The sequence below is a fragment of the Notamacropus eugenii genome (assembly GCF_028372415.1).
Source record: "Notamacropus eugenii isolate mMacEug1 chromosome 2 unlocalized genomic scaffold, mMacEug1.pri_v2 SUPER_2_unloc_1, whole genome shotgun sequence".
NCBI classification, from domain to species: domain Eukaryota; kingdom Metazoa; phylum Chordata; class Mammalia; order Diprotodontia; family Macropodidae; genus Notamacropus; species Notamacropus eugenii.
In genome coordinates this window covers 437,522-458,641 of record NW_027325092.1, presented here as the reverse complement: position 1 = coordinate 458,641, position 21,120 = coordinate 437,522, and the positions used below count along the sequence as shown (strand labels likewise).

Sequence of the window (21,120 nt, the reverse complement as noted above, 5' to 3'; positions counted from 1 at the left end):
TTCTACTATAAACTGATTAGACTATATATGGAGTAGGTGTTAAGTTTTGGGTACCATGGTTTAGGCAGGAAATTTTAAAACTAGAGAACAATACAGAAGAGAGCAAACTTCATGGTGAAGGTCACATAAGAGGATTTGTGGAAGGAAATTAATTTGTATGGAGAAGAGAAGACTCAAGAATGCTTACCAACTGTCTTTATGAATTTGAAGAGCTATTCCATAGAAGTAGGATTAGATTGATTCTATTTGTCCGCAAAGGGAAAAAAAGAGGATAAACGTGTAGAAGATGGCAAGAGAAAAATTTAGGCTTAATATAAGAGAAATTTTTCTATTTTTTAGAGCAATCCAAAGGTGAGACAGATTTCACTTGGGACATAATAGGTTCCCCCTCACTGGAGTTCTTCCAGCACAGGCTAGAAAAATATTTCCAGAGTATGTTATGTAGATTTATTTGAAGGGTTGAGTTTGCTATGGCATTTCTAATAATTGTTATTCTCTCGTTCTATATTTCTCTTTCTGATAATTGCTACTACTTTGAGAGTAATATATGAAAAAACTGTTTACTTTTGTGGGCTTCTCTTCTATTGCTGAAGAGATTATGCTTTATTGAGTCTTGAGCTTTTTTTAAAAAGATTATCACATCTTCAATTGCTTTTTGGATATCTCAAACTGTGTATCTGATAGACATCTCAAACTATATATGTGAAGTAGAATCTATCTCCCTCCCTAAGACCTCCCATCTTCAAAATATTCCTACTGTTAAGGGCATCATCATTCTAACAGTAACCATTTATAACAACTTCAGTATCATCTTAACTCTTTATTCCCACCCTTCCCCCATATCCAATCTATTGTCATATATCATCTTTCTTTCCTTCACAAGAACTTTTGAATGCATTCACAACCTGATTCAGGTCTTCTTTACTTCTGTCCTAAAATATTACAATAGCCTTCCAGCTGATCTCCTTGTCCCATATCTCTCTGTACTCCAATCCATCCTCCATTCAGCTCCCAAACAGATTAGCTAAAGCATCCATCTGACCTTGTTATCCTCCTGCTCAGTTAGCTCCAGTGATTCTCTATTACCTCCAGAATCAAATATAAAATCCTGGGTTTGGCATTTCTTGTCATCGTACAATTTACTCCCATACACACACTCTGTGATCTAGCCACACTGGACTACTTGCAGCTCTTCTAAACAACACTCCTTATCCCATTGTTTGACCTTCATACTGACTACTCCTCATGCCCAGTTGGCTCTGCCCCTTCACCTCTGCCTCTTAGTTTCCATGGCTTCCTTCCTTCCTTCAAGATACAGCTCAAATCTCATTTTGTACATAAAGCCTGTAAAGACAATTTAGTTGTCTAGTGACAAAAAAAAAAATTAGTGCTACACATTTAATACATTTGACTACACTAAAGGAGGCATAATGTCAAGGTTTGGTAGGTGGTGCAGGGAATAGAGTGCCAGGCCTGGAGTCAGGAAGACTTGAGTCAAATTCAACCTCAGACACTTAGTTCCTGTGTGGAACGGTTTGCTTCAGTTTCCTCATCTATAAAGTGAGCTAAAGAAGAAAATGGAAAACCACTTGAATATTTTTGCCAAGAAACCCCAAATGGGGTCACAAAGAATAAGACTTGACTCAAAATAACTAAATAAATCATCTACAATTAGGAATTTGAGAGTTCCAATTTGTTTTTTCTTAGTCATTCAATGTCTGGATTACTGTGTTCACTTTTGGTAACCACAATTTTGTAAGACTATCACAAAATGGAAGAAAAAAATGAAATGGTGAAATGGTCTTGTGATCATAGATATAGTGAATTGTCTGAAAGAATTGATAATGTATGAGCTATGAAAAGCAGACTTAGCAGGGACAAAATAATTGACTTCAAGTATTTCAAGGTTTGTCATATGGAAGCGGGATCACACTTGTTCTTCCTGGAGCCAATAGGTGTGACTAGATTAGAAGCAATAGGTAAAAGTCACATTAAGGAAAATTTTGGCTTGAAATAAGGAAAATCCTCCAAAAATTTTTAGCTATTTAAAAGTGAAATTAACTAACAAAAGACAGTTGATTCTCCTCTAGCAAGCATCATGAAGCAAAGGCTCTGGTCTCATAATCATGTACAATACTTTGTTGGTTGTGCTGTACAAGAAATTCTTATTTAAATACGTGTGGAGTAAATGACCTTTGGTGGCATCATGTCTCTGAGATTCTATGATACCATAATGAAAAAGTGACAATCAACATGAGACAAAGTCATCATGTCTTGTAGGGATTCATAATGATGAAGAAAGGGAATGTGTCCTAGGTATTAAGAAAATAGATTTTAAAAGTTTAGAGAAGAGATGGACTTGATTCTGTGATTAGAGAATATCAAAGGAAATGTGTTATAAAAAATGAGAGATTCTAAAAATATTTAAATTTTGACCATTAAATAATTATATTTCACATTTCATGCCCAATTATATAATGAATGAAACTTGAACTAAAACTAAAACTGAAACCCAGCTAGTCTGTAAATCTAATTATTATTAAAATAATCATAATAAAAGAAAAGACAGAATGTAAGGAAATCACTGTAGGGACACAGAATACTCTTATACATTCAAACTGCATATAGAAGGACCAAGAAGAGAAACAGATAAATAAGAAAAAACATCTAACAGAAACAAAAAGTTGTCAAGTATGTCAGAGTGTAATAAGGCTAATTAGAAAAAGAAAATTCATAAGAAAACAAAAGGGTATTTTTAGCTACTTACAAAACAATAGAAAAGAAAATCAGAATAATCTTACTGTTTAGGGTGGTATATTGTTAATGGATGACAGAGAAAAAGCAGTACTACTTAACTTTTGATTCACTTAGGCAAGGATTCCTTACCTGGGACACATGAATTTGTTTTTCTTTAATATTTTAATAATTATTTCATAATTAATTATTTAATTTTAGAATTATAATTAAATGGACATTTATAATATACCATCGTAATAATTATAATTTAAAATGGTATTTTAAATTTCAAGAATATTTGTTTCCTTTTTAAGCTAATGGATTTTATTTGGTGGATTTATTATCAAGCCTGAACATAGAGAAATATCCTGATTTTCCAAAAGCAAGTAAGGATAGATTCCAGAAATTATATACCAATATTTCAAAGGATCTTTGATCTCATAAATGTATATATTCTTGGCTGTAGCATACATTGCAACCCAGTGAATTGTTAATGTATTTTTGCATAATGGGAAGATCTTTCCCATCCATTAATAGGCCCAGGTGACCTGTTTCAGTCACATGGAAGCCTGAATAACATGAGTGTGTGGTGGAAGGAGCTTACCAAATGGGTGAAACAGGAAGGGATGGAGCAGAGCTGAGAGGAAGTTGGACACAGCAGCTAGAGCTGAGGGAGAGAGAGAAAACAGGCAGCAAGCTGTGAACTGTCAGTGTTAGTTTGTGGGAATGCCTGAGCAGGGGGAAGGCTTGGGGATGGTGGTGTCTTCTGCATTGTTAGTGTGTATAGATGTCTTTGTTGCTATGATGGATTTGGCTCTCTGGTGTTGCGATTCAGCGTTCTGGTGTTTACATAAATGTTTTGGTTCTGTCTTCTACGTGGAGAATCTGTTATTTTTTGCCATTCAGAATTATGCCAGCATATTCGTAGCCACCATAGGCACTGTAAATATCATGTTGGCACTACATTCAGCTACGGCTACCCAATAATGAAAGTTACTATTCATGTCCTCTCAAAATGTATCACAAAGGAAACACTCAAAATGACAGGGAGCCTCTCACATCTCTTGAGATCATAAGATATGAACTCCAGAAACTGTTGTTATAGATTGATAAATTTGATATTGCGCTCTCAAAATATTTTAGAACAGATTTTTAAATGGATGGTTTATGAGAATTTAGAAGAGATTATTGGACATTAACTCACTAAAACATGATACACCAAAAATTGTCATTTTCATTTTTATAAGATTATAAGACTACAAAAATTAGAAGAAAGAAATGCATGGATTGTGTTATTCCAGCACAATATTCTAGTGAAATATGATTTTGATATTCTTCTGAATAATGGAGTGAAATATTGGCTGGATGTGTTAAATATCACATTAAATAGAAGCAATATATAAATAGTACATGAAAAAGTCATACTAAATTGATAAATGTCTAATTGAACAAAAAGAATATTGATTAACAGATTAAGTTGGAGGGAGTTCTCAAATGAAAGGCTTCAAAGCTTCATTTTTGATTCTTATTCAACATTTGCATGAATAATGAGCATCAGAACATTATGTTTTATTACTCAGGACAGTCATGTTCAGTTTTTCATTTCTCTCAAGGTTCTGCTCCTGACTGATATGAACTTTTCTATTCACCATTCTTCTCACCTTTTTTATTTTTCTTTTACGTATTGTCTTCTCCTATTAGAATGTAAGCTATTGAGGGCAATTACTGTCTTTCTTTTTGCTTGTATTTGTATTCCCAGGATTTGGCACAATGTAATTGTTGTAGTTGTTATTCACTCCTGTCAGATTCTTCATGACCATGGGGTTTTCTTGGCAAAGAAACTGGAGTGCTTTAAATTTTTCTTCTCAGTAGATCGTTTTTTTTTTTTTTCAGGAAAACAGAGGTCAAATTTTTTGCCCAGGGTCACACAGCTAAGAAGTATCTGAAATTGAATTTGAGTTCAACTCTTCCTGACATCAGGACAGTGCTCTATTCACTAGGCCATCTAGCTACTTCTGCATATAGCAAGCACTTAATAAAAACTTATTTACTTGACTTCTGACATGTTTCTAAAAAGTAAAGATGACCTGTAGCTGGAATAGGTTAGTTATTATAATAAATGTCAATTAAAATTTAACAAATTCTTGATGCACTGGACTAAAATAAATATCAATAGTAAAGAATGGAGAGTTTTGCATTTAGGGTAAAAATAAGGGATGGGATTGTCCTACTTTGTTTCATATGAAAAAGGTCTAGAGATTTCAGTTAATCAAAAACTTAATCTATTGCAGCCAGTAAAATAGCCAAAATGTTAGGTCAGATTAATAATACCTCACATTTATATAGAATTCTGCAACTTATAAAATGTCTTCATCTAAATAGTTCTGTAAAGTTATTTATTCCCTTTTTATAGATAATGAAAGTGAGTCTCAGAAAAGTTAGATAACTAATCCACGTTCTCATATGTGGCAGGTGCTACATAAAAACCAATTCTGACTCCAAGTCCAATAATCTAGTCATGACATTGTGTTGCCTCTAAAAGATATATAGGATGTAAGTCACACAAAGTAATGAACCCAACTGTACTCTAGCCTGGTCATAACACACTTGTAGTATTTTATTCATTTCTTGCTCCTAGATTTTAAGAGGAACATTGACAAACTAAGCTATGTCAGAAAAGTGTGAGTCTGAAACCTATACTATATAAGGAATTATTTAAGGAACTGGAAATATTTAGCTTGGAGACGAAACTTCAGGGAGACCTAATCATTAGATTCAAATATTTAATAGGTAACCAAATTGTCTTGCATTTTCCCAGATGTAAGATCATAGAATTTAAAGCTAGAAGGACATTTAAAGATTGTGGATTGAGGATGAAAGGATATAGAGAGAGATAGAGATAGAGATTCATATATATGTATATGAATGCATGTATGTATGTATTGCATCTCAATATGTGAAGGAACTTCTGAACAGTTAGAGACCCTAAATGATGGAATAAGTTGCCTTCAGTGGTTCTCAGTACACTATCATTGCAAGTATCAATTAAAACCTCGATGCATATGAGCCAGGGATGGCACGGGAGAGACTTCTGTATTGTTAGGAAGTTGATTTCTAAGGTGAGTCCAGCTTGAAAATTCTATGATTATAATGCCTCTTTTATACTTCAATACTACTACAGGGTGACTGTGAGGATTTAAGGACGTACTGAATATAGACAAACATAGACTGCTAGATTTCAGTATCCTTAGGCAAAAATTCTGTGGTAGCTAATCCTATTGAATAAGAAAGTAAAAGTCCATTTTGTTGCCTGGATATTTGTCTGCACCAGTGATGTCAAGATCAGTTAGAAATGGAGACCACTAAAATGTACACAAAGATTCCTGCTGCAGCATATTGATTTAGAAAATCACATATTAACATATCATTTTATATTTTAATTTATTTTCTTAAATATTCTACGGTTAACTTTCATTCTGGTTTGACCTGTATTTGGGAATGTTTCTGGCCATGAGATTGACCGTTCTGGTCTAAACAATGTCAAAAAATACGGATATTTTGAAACTCTTTTGTGATTGGTATCAAGTAACAAAAGCTCTCCTTTTCTCTTTCTCCCAGTACATTTCTCTCAACACTTAATTTTATATTTAGGTATTCTCCCTTCATATTTAACTCACCTTGTGCCCTCTGTCTATACATACATACATACATACATACATACATACATACATACACACAACACTTACATATATGTATATATACTTTTATGTATATTCTCTCTAACTACCCTAATACTGAGAAAGGTCTCATGAGTTACAAAATCATCTTTCCATGTAGGAATATAAACAGTTTAACTTTAATGAGCACCTTATGGCTTCTCTTTCCTGTTTACCTTTTCATGTTTCTCTTGATTCTAGTCTTTGAAAGTCAAATTTTCTATTCAGCTCCTTGACCCAAGTACTCTGGATTTTGGTTCTAATGCTCCTAGGAGTTTTCCTTTTGGGATCTCTTTCAGGAGATAATGGGCAAATTCTTTCCATTTCTATTGTACCTTCTGGTTCTAGAATATCAGGGAAGCTTTTCTTGATAATTTCTTGAAAGGTGATGTCTAGGCTTCTGATTACCAATCCCTACATTTGTCCTCTTTCCTACTATCCCCCCTTTCTTATATCCTTCCCTCTTATTTTCCTTTAGTGTAAGAAAGATTTCCATATAGAATTGAGTGTATATATTATTCCCTCCTTCAGTCAAATCTGATGGGAGTAAAGTTCACTCATTCCTTCTCACCTTCCCCCTCTTCTCCTCACTGAAAAAGCTTTTTCTTGCCTCTTTTATGTGAGATAATTTACCCCATTCCACCTCTCTCTTTCTACTTCTCCCAGCACATTCCTCTCTCACCCCTTAATTTTATTTTTAGATATCATCCCTTTATATTCAACTCATCCTGTGCCATCTGTCTATATTTACACTCATATGTGTGTGTATCTCTCTGTGTGTGTATATTATATATTCCCTCCAACTATCCCAGTACTGAGAAAGACCTCATGAGTTGAAAATGTCATCTTTCCATGTAGGAATGTAAGCAATTTAATTTTAGTAAGTCCCTTAAGATTTCTCTTAACTGTTTACCTTTTCATGCTTCTCTTGAATCTTCTATTTGAAAGTCAAATGTTTTATTCAGCTCTGGTCTTTTCATGATTGAAAATCCTCTATTTCATGGAATGACCATTTTTTCCTTGAGAAAATTCTCAAGAGTTACAAATATGATCTTTCCATGCAGGAAGGTAAAGAGTTCAACCTTAATAAGTCCCTAATGATTTCTCTTTCCTGTTTACCTTTTATGCTGCTCTTGATTCTTGTGTTTGAAAGTCAGATTTTCTATTCGGCTCTAGTCTTTTCATCAAGAATGCTTAAAAGTCCTCTATTTCATTGAAATTCCATTTTCCCCCCTGAAGTATTATGCTCATGTTTGCTGGGTAGGTGATTCTTGGTTTTAATCCTAATTCCTTTGAGTTCTGGAATATCATATTCCAAGCCCTTAGTGTAGAAGCTGCTGTGTTATCCTGATTGTCTTTCCACAATACTTAAATTGCTTCTTTCTGGCTGCTTGCAATATTTTCTTCTTGACCTGAGAACTTTGGAATTTGTTTCCAATATTCCTAGTTTTCCTTTTGGGAACTCTTTCAGGAGGTGATGGCTGGATTCTTTCCATTTCTATTTCCCCTTGTGGTTCTAAAATATCAGGGCAGTTTTCCTTGATAATTTCTTGCAAAGTGATGTCTATGCTCTTTTATTTGATCATGATTTTCAGGTAGTCCAATAATTTTTAAATTTTCTCTGTTCTCTAGGTCAGTTGTTTTTCAAATGAGATATTTCACATTATCTCCTATTTTTTCATTCTTTTGGTTTTGTTTTATAACTTCTTCATTCCTCATTAAATCATTGGCTTGCATATGCTTCATTCTAATTTTTGAGGAATTATTTTCTTTAGTGAGCTTTTGCATCTTCTTTTCCATTTGGTCAATTCTGATTTTTAAGGCATTCTTCTCACTGGCTTTTTGGACTTCTTTTGACATTTGGATTCATCTATTTTTTTTAAGGTGCTATTTTCTTCAACATTTTTTGAGTCTCCTTTAGCTAGCTGTTGACTCATTTTTCATGATTTTCTTGCAACATCCTTATTTCTCTACCCACTTTTTCCCCTACTTCTCTTATCTTATTTTCAAAATCCTTTTTAAACTCTTCCATGGCCTGAGATCAGTTCATATTTTTTTTGGAGGCTTTCAATGTAGGAGTTTTGACTTTGCTTTATTCTTCTGCTTGCATGTTTTGATCTTCTTTGTCACTAAAGTAACATTCTATAGTCTGATCTTTTTCTGCTGTTTTCTCATTTTCCCAGTCAATTACTTGACTTTTTAGTACTTTGTTAAGTAGCACTTTGCTTCCAGAGACAGTTGTTGAAAGAGTGCTCTGTCTCAAACTTCAGGGGTTTTGTGTTGCTTTTTTCAGAGATATTTCTAGGGATCTGTAAATTTTTAACTCTTCCTAGGTTGTGTGATCAAAGGAGAGGTGTTTACTCTTCTACTGATCTGTGCTATGGTCTGTGAGTGATGACAAGCACTATTTTCTGCCTTAGAACTATGAAGATAATTTCCTCTCCACTGCTACCACAAGTTCCATCACAACAGTTTTCCTCCTTACCCTAGGATAGCCACCCAGAACTGTAAGCCAGATCCAATTAAGAGCAAAACAAGAGAATCTTACCTCAACACCAGCAAAGAAATCCCTGCAACCTCCTTCTGATTAGCCACTCGATCTCACCATTGTCTGTGGGCTGAGAGCTCTGAAAGCAGCCACTGCCACTGCTGCTATCACCACCACCACTCTGGGGCTGGGCATGGGGCTAGACCATACTCCTCTTTCACTCAGATTCAGACAGACCTTTCCCACCGACTTTCTATGTTGTATTTGGTGTTTATGTTTTGAGAAGTCTGGAAACCACCATAGCTGCCAGTGATTCATTTCCTTGAGGCCTATTCAGGGAGTTGCTGGGTCCCAGTCTGTGCAGGAGCAGCCCACACTAGACTGCACTCCTCTCCCAGCCCAGTGCAACAGACCTTTCCTATCAAACTTCCAGGTTGTCTTGGGCTACAAATTTGTTCCATTCTGTCATTTTGTGGGTTCTGCTGCTCTAGAATTCCTTTAGTCATTTTTACAGGTATTTGGAGGGGTTTGGGGAAGAACTCAAGGAAGTCCTTGCTTTCACTCCACCATCTTGGTTCTGCCCCCTCTACTATCTCTTCTGACACACTGCTGTGAAATTGAAATTCCTCTCTTCCCTAAAAACCTTGCTTTGCCAGTATCTGACAACCAAAGTCAAATAGCCCAGGTTACTGAACATTAGAAAATTTATAAGAAGACAGCTCTTACATTTCTCTCTCAGATTATTCATAATGACATAATGACATGATACTGTGAGAAGCACACTTAGAGCCCAAGAACCTGGTTACAAATGTTGCTTTCAGCAAATCAGGCTCTCTAAGTCTACATTTCCTTATCTATGAAAACTGTTGGGGAGGGGGAGCAGGGATAAGAGTGACTAAAGAGTTTCTATGGTCTCATCCAAATCTAACGTATATGACCTTATGTTCTACTTATTTCCAGTTTCTATAACTCACCTGGTTTGACCTTTCCCCATGACTTTCTTCATTGCCCTATTTATATCTTTCTTTCTCAGTGTATATATCAAAGGGTTGAGGGTGGGAGTTATCATAGTATACATAAGGGTCAGAAACTTGACTTGGCCTTGAGAATAATTGTGCTTGGGCTGAAGATGCAATAACAAGATAGTCCCACAGAACAATGAAACCACCATCAGTGTGAGACACAGTTCCCAAAAATCTTCCTGTTTCCCTCAGCTGAGTGGATTTTTGCCACTGCTCAAGCAATGCAGGCATACGAGGTGAGGATTACGGAGACAGGGATGGCCAGAATGATAAAGTGAGTAATGAATATTTTGGAGTCCATTGACCTAGTGTTCACACAAGATATCATGATGATAACAAACAGGTCACAAAGGTATGTGCCACATAATGGCAATGCCATGACCAAAGATGACTGAAGGATAAATTTACAAAACCCAAGAATTAGGATGCAGCTGCCAGGAGATGGCAAAGCTGGGATATACGATGATTGTAGAGTTCAGGGGCCAGGAGACAGCAATGTAGCAGTCCACCGTCATCAAAACAAGAAGTGCACAGTCAGTAGATCCAAGAGCCAAAGCTACTGAATATTGGACCAAGCAGCCAATATAACTGATTCTTTTTATGTCCCCAGATGTTCATCTGCATTTGGGGGATAGTACTGGTTGTGAAACAGACATCCAAGAAGGAGAGGTTTCTGAGGAAGAAATATAGAGAAGTGTAGAACCTAGAGTACAGAAAAGATAAGATGATAATGGTGGTGTTGTCCATCAATGTAATGGTATAGAATACAAAAACAAATAATGAAAAGATCAATTCTAGTTGAGGTTACTCAGAAAACCTATTAACATAAAATATTCTCCTGAGTCTTCATTAACTTCCATCCTCTGCTCATTTTTCACATCCTCCAGTCAGATGAATGTGTACCTACAAAATGTCTAAACAAACTGTAGAAAGGTGAAAATTTAATCAATTAGCTGGTTGGTATTAAGACATGTAGTATCACTCTTGGGATAAAATCAGGTTTTTACATAATGAAAAATGACAATGACAGCACATATCTTCACCAGTGGAATTGACTGAATTTTCTGGTTTTGTAGAATTATATTTCCACTATTTTGTGGGAACCAAGAGGACAAAACTTATGAAATGTAAGTAACATGAACTGCTCTCTTTTCTTGAATTTTATTAACCTCTCCTCAAATCAATATTGCTTCATGTTACAAATATTACTATCACAAAGCTTTGACTTTCTGCTTGGGAAAATTAGGAATGTGAGGAAACAGAAAACCAAGAAATCTGACATGTAGACTCAGGTTGTAGGAATACTCATCTGCTATCTCATAGAGGAGATTCTTGACCAGGTATGAGCCAGATGATATGGCTTCTGAAGTCCTTCTCAGCTCTGATATTCTGCGATTCAATTATTATGTCAATAAGGCAACATATACATCTTCCTTATTCAGTAAGATAGTGAAAGGGGGATATGATAGCAAGAAGAGAAAAAATTGGGATAAACAGATTATGTAAGTTATTAGAAAGTGCTTGACCAGCACAGACTTTAGTTAGTACAAGGAAAGATGTGTTCATGGGTTTCAAGTACATCCTTCCCAACAATCATGCCAATGAATGCTATTCATTAGAAGGGAGACTTTCTTAAAGACAGTAACTATATACCCATGCATATATACATATATATATATATACATATATATATATATATATATATATGTATATATATATGTATATACACACACACACGCACATACACACACACACACGCACGCACAGATACTTAACCATTTCCACTGCATTTGATACAAGTGAAAATGGGGCTTCCTACTACCTGATAGGGGACCAGAAGAGAAAGAACTCAAAAACACAGTATAAAAGTCTTTATTTTTTTTGGTTTGTCTTCATTTTCTGAATAATTTTTAGTATCCAGGAACCGTTAAGGATACTCTTTCAGATAGAAACTGAATAACATAACCCTAGAAAGGCTTTTGTTTTTTGAGAGTTTGCATCTTCTCTTTTTGGAAATTCAAAAGGAATAAAAACAACCGTCTACTCCAGTAATGACATATCTTCTGAACTACAAACATGTTTCCAACCACCTGTGAATTATCTCTACCTTTGCAATCCACTAGAGCACCAAATTCAACATGTCCAAACTGGAATTTGTTCCCTATCAAATCAGTTATTTCTTCTGACTTCTGTTCCTCACTTTGTCTCCAAAATATTTGTAACCTTGTTTTTGATTCTTCTTTCCTCCTGACTTCTCAGAAAGTTTTGTATTTGCCTATACTCAGCCCTTAGGTATGCATCATCACAGTGAGGCAGCCAGAAACGGAGAAGTCTTTCTTTCTACCCAGTAACTGAGAGTTCCTGGCTCTGCCCAAAAGAGTTAAACTCAGGGTTCCCTAGACTAGCTTTTATGGGTCTTCAAGATTAGAAAGATGCATGAATACACAGAATAATTTCCTAATAAGCTTCATTTTTTTGTGAAGCATTCCCCAAATATCCAAATTCCTTAGTGATCAATTAGCATAAAACTTTTATAAGCCTAGAGAGGAAGTACAGAAAGAAATCCCTGAAGTGTTGGAATTTCTCCGTCTTCCCATGGAATTTTCCATGTATAATGAAAACATTGCAATCTATTCAGCTATCATTTTGTATACTTAGTTCCCATTACGTTATAGACAATTTGGACAAAGAGGGAGGTAATAATTGCTTACATTGAAGATAAAGCACCTCCCTTTTAAAAATCATTGATATTTAGTTTGGTTAACATGTTTAATTCAAGAAGACATGATTGCGTTGAAGTACAAATTCATTTGTTTAACTGGTTTAAATTTCATCATTATTTTATATAGTTGTCCAGTTAATCTCGACATGAAGTCTACTTCATTTACCATCAGATATTTTCCTACCATAGCCACCTGTTTTCAATCAGTTTTCTTCTTATCTCTCACAAAATGAATCTTATATTATGATGCAGTCTTTTAAAGTATGTTTTGTGTTTTCATATATTCAAAACTTATATGAACGTTATTTCTGAAGGTCTCTCGAGGAAAATACATATAGAATAGATTTTGTACAATCACAGATGGTATGAAGTTGTTAAAAATCTGCCTTTTCACTATTTGAAACCTTGACCTCCATACTCTGAGCTATTGTACAATGGAAAGAGCACTGGTTCTGAAAAAAGAAGACATGCATTGTAATGCCATCTCTTACACTTACAACCATGTGTGGCTTAATCCTACCTAATAGAAAGAATCTTAGAGTAGGTTTTCAGCAGAGTTATGGGGGTAAATTTTTAACAACCAGTTCACCAAAAAAATCTGCACATGAAAACCATTTTCTCCATCACTTTCTTAAGTCTAGACTCTGGACCATCAAGAAATTAATAAATCAAGTTCGGATTGGTGATGTTTGCTGACTTCAAGGTGCAAATACTCACACTGAAAGTTTAGCAGTTGACTGGATAGTGGTTAAAGCTGGCTGCAGCACACCTCTGATTTTAGATAAATAGTCAATTGTATTTTAGTTTTTGTTTATATCACCAATCACCTGGGAAAATCATTCCACCTCTCTGGGATTCAATTTTTTCACCTGTAAAATTGAATATTTGGTAAAATGCTAGGGATATATCAATGTGTATTTGTTCTTCATTGTCGAAAAAGATCATGCCATCAGAGAAATGATGAAATGACTTGCACTTGACTTTGTTTTGAGTGAGGGAGGGTTGTGCAGGTCACCAGCTCAGTTATCCTCCAGAGCCATCTGAATCCAGTGACCAGATATTCATCAGGATGACTGGAGATGATCCAGGATGAGGCAATAGGGAGTAAGTGACTTGCCCAAGGTCACACAGTTAGTGAGTGTCAAGTGTCTGAGGTGAGATTTGAACTCAGGTCCTCCTGACTCCTGCACTGTTGCTCTATCCACCATGCCACCTAGCTGCCCTTGCTACAGATTTATCAAATATAATGGCTGCCCTCAAAAAAATTATCCATTAGAATAAATATGATGTGTGCTCAAAAAAATATGAAGCAAATTAGATAGTTAAGTGTGGAAGACAATGTCTTTGAAATGAGACTCATGAGAGATCTTCAAAACTAACTCAGCTTATGAATCTCAGGACTTCTTCACCTCCACTCCAGTGGGAGTTCTTCCAATTCATAAGTTTCTTCCTAGAAGTTTCCTCCTGGAAACTCCATTTCAAGGACAGGAGAGGAGAGAAGGGAAGAGAAGGAGAGAGGAAAAGAGATCCTTACCTGCACAAAAACAAAAAAAATGGCTCCAACATCTACACAGGAAAAAAAAGGAATTAAAAAATTCTATTTAAACATGCTGCTAATTAGAAAAGGAATAATGTTTTTTAATTGTGTTTGTGTGTGTATGAGTACAAGCATGGACATATATAATCTGAAAATGGATTGAGTCTGACTTTTTTATTTCTTTAATTTGTTTTCTTAACACTATTTTTTCGTAAATAGTGGGGTTTTTTTTCAATTACATGTAAAGAGAGTTTTCAACATTCGTTTTTTATAAGATTTTGAGTATCAATTTTTTTCTCCCTCCCATCCTTCCCAAGACAGCAAGAAATATGATATAGGTTACATATTTGTATATACAACATATACATACATACATACATATATATATATGTATATATATATAATCTGATATAGGTTAAAAATGTAAACATATTTCCACATTAGTCATATTGTGAAAGAAGAAACAGAACAAAAGGGAAAAGCACAAAACACAAAGTGAAAACAGTGTGCTTTGATCTGCATTCAGGTTCCGTAGTTTATATGTTGGTATAATACCAATATGTTGGCAGAAGTCAATCAATAGACATTTATCAATCACCATGTGTCAGGAGCTATGCTAAATCTGTGAATTAAAAAAAATCACAGACACAAAACAGGGAAAAGACAATCCTTGCCCTCAAAGGGCAGCCTAATGTAGGAGACAACATGCAAATAAATATTTGCAAACTAAGGGTTATGAAAATATCCACAGAATCACTGATAGATTCTGCTGCCAATTAGAACTATCAATATCCAGGTATTTAGGAGGCAAAACTCAGGTTTATTATGCTTCGGCATAGATCCAGAGTTGAAAAAAATAACTCTGAATTCAAGCAAAGATTTCTTAAAATTTATATTGTTTCCAATAATTTCAGAGAAAAAAATCACAATTTTTTAAACTATAGTTGCCAGTAAGAACTCCAAAAAACAGGAGAAAATAAAGACTTACGACAAAGATGTACTTGTTAGATTTAGATTCTAAAGGTAACTGAAAAGAAGAAACTCACAAAAGATCCAGTTTATCAAAAAAAAAAATCATTTATACGGGAGGAGTCATCGATTTACCACCACAGAGTAAGTATCATGAGTTATCTCAACCTCACCAGATTTCTTATCTAAATAATTAAGAGTCTTAGAAAAATATCAGTTAGCTATTTTGTAACTCTACAACTTTCCTTACAACTAAAGTGGCTGTTCTGGATCCAAAATAATAGTAGAGAAAAAGGAATGCAAAAAAAAAAAATCTTACAACAAAGATATGTACAAGATGTATGATGGGAGAAAGAAGGCAGACACTAGCAGGGACCCTAAAATTTTCATAATGCAAACAAGAAGAGAGGTTTTCACTTTCTTTCGAATCTACTTAGTGGGCAAATCTAGGAGCTCTGTAGTCGATCCTTTTTGATACACACAAACCACAGTTGTTGGGGAAGAAAGAGTAAAGAAAACAGGGGAGACTAACCAGTTGCTCTTTATCAAGAACTCAAAACATGCCTCATTGGAAGTGACCAGAAGTCAGACTTAGCATTGTGTAGGTTCCATGGAAAGTTCCTCACAAGAACGTGATGAACTATGCTCCATGAAATAGTTTCTAATCCAACTCCTTTACTTTACTTTTACATATCGAGGAAGCTGATGATAAAGAGACTGGTGGTTAGAGAGAATGAGGGGACGATTGCAAAGCAAGATATCAGAGAGGGTGGGACCAAGGAACAAGTACAGTGTTTGATCCTAATGAGAAGAGAGTAGGGAATAATATCAAAGGATTCTGAGGTGCAGAAGAAGGAACTCACAATGAATTGCTTCTATTTCCTTGGTAAAGAGGCAATGTACTCTGATGGGATATGTAGTAGGCTGATTAAGAATTAGAACAACCATTATGGAGAATATAGTGGAGAAATCAGTAAAGTGTAAAAGGACTGTCAAGTATCAGTGGGGCCCAGCAGAGGTTGGTTAGCATAAATCTGCAGAGTACCAAGTCAACACGGTGGTAGGATTTTTTTCCATACTATAATTTAGCAATCCATGATTATCTGAGAAACAATCATCTTACCAAAAAATTCCACATGGACCCTTAGTGAAGTAAGGAAAGATTTTATTAATAATTCTCCTGCCACAGATGGCAGGGTTGGATTTTGGCAAGGCAAAGGTGATAAGATAAAAGATCAAGTAATTCAAAGGTAAAAGGTAGAATAAAACTAAACAGGTTAACTATAACATTGGAAATGTAACAGAATGAAATCAGGAAACAAATGAAGAGGGATAGAGCCAAGACGATGGAGTAGAAGCAGGGACCTGTATGAGCTCTCCCCCCTTACCCTCAAAATACCTGTAAAAAACGATTCTAAACAAATTCTAGAGCAGTAGAAGTCACAAAATGACAGTGAAACAGATTTCCAGCGCAAGACAATCTTGACAGCAAGTTTATTACACCAGACTCAGAGTAGAGAACAGCATGGGACCTACCTGCACAGACAGGACTGGAGCAGGCCTCAGGGTGCTAAATCACTTGAAGCTGTAGTGGTTTCCAGACTTCTCCACCCACAAATACCAAAGAGTATCAAAGGTCAGTGAGAAAGTTCTCTCACCTGGGTGAAATAGGAACATGGTCTGGCCCTAGCCCCTACGAGAGCAGCAGCCACTGCTGCCATGATGGCTGTTTCTAGAGCTCTCAGCCTACAGACAGTGGGGGAATTGAACAACTGATCTGGGTTGCAGTCCAAGGTGGCGGTCCTGAGGCAAGGAAGAGTGCTGGCATGGCAGAGTTGGTGGTGACTGTGGAGAGGAAATCATACTTGCAATTCCAGGGCAAAAAAAAAATTTTGCTTGTGGTTGCTCACACACCAGAATGCAGGTCATGAGAGGAGTAAACACTTTTGCTTTGATCATAGAACTTTGGAGGAACTGAGAATTTACAGGTCCCTAGAGATATCTCTGAAAACAGCTGTACAAAACCCCTGAAACTTGGGACAGTACAACCTCCACTAAACAAAGAACTCGAAAGTCAAGTAATTGACTGAGGAAATGACCAAAAAAGGAGAAAAAATAAGACTACAGAAGACTACTTTCTTGGTGAGAAGGTATTTTCTTACAATGAGGTAGATCAAAGCATGCAACCAGAGGAAGAAAGCAGAGTCAAGGTTTCTACATCCAAAGCCTCAAAGAAAAATATGAAATGGTCTCAGGCCATCAAAGAGCTCAAAAAGGATTTTGAAAATCAACTAAGAGAGGCAGAGGAAAAATCGTGAAGAGAAATGGGAGTGGTGCAGGAAAATCATGAAAAACTACTCAACAGCTTGCTAAAGGAGGCCCCCCAAAAATATATGCTGATGGCCCTTCTTTGGTAAAGAGCAGAGCACAGACCAGGAGAGACCATACCTTTCCCAGGACAACACCACCATGGAAGTATAAAAACTTGCAAATACCCAGAACTGGCTCTGCAAACAGCAGCATGAAAAAGGCTAATGCTTTGTACAATGCCTACCAACTCCCAAGTGAGCAAAACCCAACTTTAACATAAAGGTCAAGGTAAAGAAATAGGTTAGTAAAATGAGAAAATAAGAAAAAAAAATATCAACTGAACCATAAAAATCGATTGCAGTGTCAGGGAAGACCAAGACACAAACTTAGAATAAGAAAATAATGTCAAAACAGCTACTATGATCAAGGCCTCAAAGAGAAATGCTACTTGGATACAAGCCCAACAAGAATTCCTAGCAAAATTAAAGAGATGAGTGGTAGAGGAAAAATTAGGGAAAGAAATGAGAGTGATGCAAGAAATTTATGAAAAGAGAATTAACAACTTAGTAAAAGGAGCAAGGAAAACTACTGAAGAAAATATCACCTTAAAAAACAAAATTGACTGAAGAGTAAAAGAGACAGAAAAATTCACTGAAGAAAAGAACTCTTTTTTAAAAAAGTGTAATTGGTCACATGGGAAAAAAGAGGCAAAAATGTTCACTGAATAAAATAATTGCTTAAAAATTAGAATTGGGCAAGTGGAAGCTAATGACTCTATGAGATTTAAGAAACAATCAAAGTCATAAAGAATGAAAATATCACTCTAGCACTCAAGGAAGTGCTCGGGGAGAAAACCTAGGTATCTGGAATCTCCCCACTCAGTGTCAATATGAAAGATAAGCCACAAACTCAGAATTCTTCAAATTTCAGCCTGACTTGCTTTTCCAGCAACATTTTTCTTCCAGAAATCTCTACCAAAACCTCACATCCCTCATTCCCCAAAATCAGTATAAATGATTATGAATTTCTCATTTCTGTGGCAATTCTGAGACAAAAATCTATGAAATGTTAATAGTAAGCTATCTTTACAATTTATAGTTATTCAAATCCCAAGGTACTAAAAATATTTGAGAGAAAAATGCATGAAAACAGATTAAACAGTGAGAAAAGTCTTCCTAGCTTCTAGCTTCGAAGTAGCTTCTTGGAAATATGAATGGTAATTATAAATAGCTCAGAATTTACATAGATTCAAGTCTGCATGTAGGTATATAAAACATTCAATGTATAACATATACCACTGTGAAATTAAAATAAAGTTCATCTTAAATGAAGCATAAGAATTGCACCTTTACCTCACCTCCAAGATTTTATTTATATATAGATAGGACAACATTATAGAGTGAAAATATAACTGTCCCAACTTATGAGAAATCTAAAGATCTCATTAAACGTGCCCTTCTTTGAATGTCAATTTGGCTTAGGTCAGAAAAATGAATATGAACTGTCAAATTTTCTTTTGAAAAGGTTTTTTCATTATTTCCTAAGGAGTAGGATTCTTTTCAGCAGCTTCACTTTTCAAAGGGTAAAATGTATGACTCCCTGCTCTAGAAAGAAAACTTCTTTACTGAAGTTACTTTTCATGTAGTAACACTACCACCTAATGGAAGCTTTAGGTCTTTTGAACATAAAGTCTGTTAAATACAGGTACCATTTGACAAGGATTTTGTAACATTTGTGAAACAGACTTGGACACATCCCATTCAGTGCCCACCTAGGAAACCAAATTACATATGATAAGTAGGAAGGCTCAGAGAAAAAAACACTTTCATATTATTTCTGAGAACATAATAGAATCACAGAATTATAGAAAATTAGAGTTTGAAAAGCCATCCAGTCTAACTAAAACAGAAAGAGGGATCCTTCAGTAAAACATGCTGGAAAGTGGTTCTCCAGTGTCAGCTGGAAGATCTCCAATGAGGGGGAATTCACTACTTCTAAAGGCAGTCCATTCTACTTCTGGGCAGTTTTAATTATTCAGAAGTTCTTTCTGACATCAAACTTAAATTTGTCCCCCTGCAGCTTCTTCCTCCAAGGACAAATAGAACAAATCTAATTCCTCTTTCACATGGCAGCCTTTCAGACATTTGAATACAAGTATCATATTTCCCCACAGTCTTTTCTGTTCCTAGCTAAATAGCCCAAGTTCTTTCTGTTACAACATAAAGGGCTCTGGACTCAACTGGACCTGGATTCAGTCCCTAGGAAACCTGAACCCAAAAAGGAGATGAGGCAACTTCTCTCTGACTTGCTCCTTCCACTCCGGAGTTCTGAGGAAAATCTACTAAATAAAGCTTATGCATGTTTCATTTCAAGGGTTTCCTGTAAAAGGGATTAACAGTACTTCTTCTAAGCAAGGTATCAATCTATAAATTAAATACCCAGAATAGTAGGAATGTGTTAGAGTCAGTTCCAAGGGCTCTTGAGTATCCCTTGTTAAATTTTCTTTGTGAGCGTTTACACCTTGGAAAATGACAAATACTAGAAATAGGAGATTGGTTTAATGTTTTATTGATTATCTGAACTTAAGAAAGTGATGGGAAAAAATGCTGATGCATATTAAACTTAAAAGCATGTCAAGCATACATTTTTTCTGAGAGAATCAGTTGTTAAACATTTTCCAACACAACACTGTATATACTCAATATACTGTATTCATTTCTTCTACCATAAAATAAAATTTTAAAACATTAGAGATCCATGAGTGTGCATTAACAAATACTTTAAACATTAAACAATAAGTCATTGCTAGTGGTATACTTCAATAAAAGCTAAAGCACTTTGTGGAACTGCTGATCTTCCCAACTCACAAATCTGGGTGTCGTGGTCAGTCAGACCATGACCTGGGTTTTGTTGGTGTTTTCAATAGCAGCATCCTCCTAGAGGTTTCTCTCATGTGGTAGTGGTGTTCCTTCTCCAAAGAGAAATGTAATTGTAGGGAGCACCTGCTGCTAAGCAACTGGTACTAGCTCAGAAATTCTAGACTTCTCTAGATTATCTGTGAAAACTGGAAATGTTCATCTCTGCCCCCACCCCTTTTCTGTTTCCTTTTATGTATTGTCTTCCCCCATTAGAATGGCAGATCCTCAAGGGAAGGAACTGTCTTTCTATTTACTTCTGTTTATATTCCCTGAATCTAGCACAGTGTCTGGTATATAGTAAAGTTTTAATAGATAGTTGTTGATTGAGGTTTATTATCTTTTTAATTATCATTCTAGAAAAATTTTCCATCAATGCAAACACCTTAAAGCCCTGTACTATTTCAATGTTATCCTCATATCCTCTAGCATTGGTCCTGGAACACAGTAGGTGCCTAATAAATTCTTGTTCAATTGAAGTTAAGCTCATTATTCTATGGTTTCTAGGTTTTGCTTTCTTTTGTGTTTTGCAAATTGAAAAAATATTTTTTCTTTTCTAGTCTTAATGTGGTGTTTTGATGCTTCAGTATTTCAAATATAATAGGAATGACTCACCAATCATATTTATCAATTCTTTCAATATGCAAAGACATAGTTCATCTGGTCCAGGAGATGTGAATTCATCAAGAAGAGAGATACTCTGTT

General features: G+C 35.6%; 1 pseudogene; it reads right to left on the bottom strand.

Moving 5' to 3' along the window:
- Positions 1-9,910: 9,910 nt before the first annotated feature.
- LOC140516915 (putative olfactory receptor 2W6) lies at positions 9,911-10,822 on the bottom strand (annotated as a pseudogene).
- Positions 10,823-21,120: the final 10,298 nt, after the last annotated feature.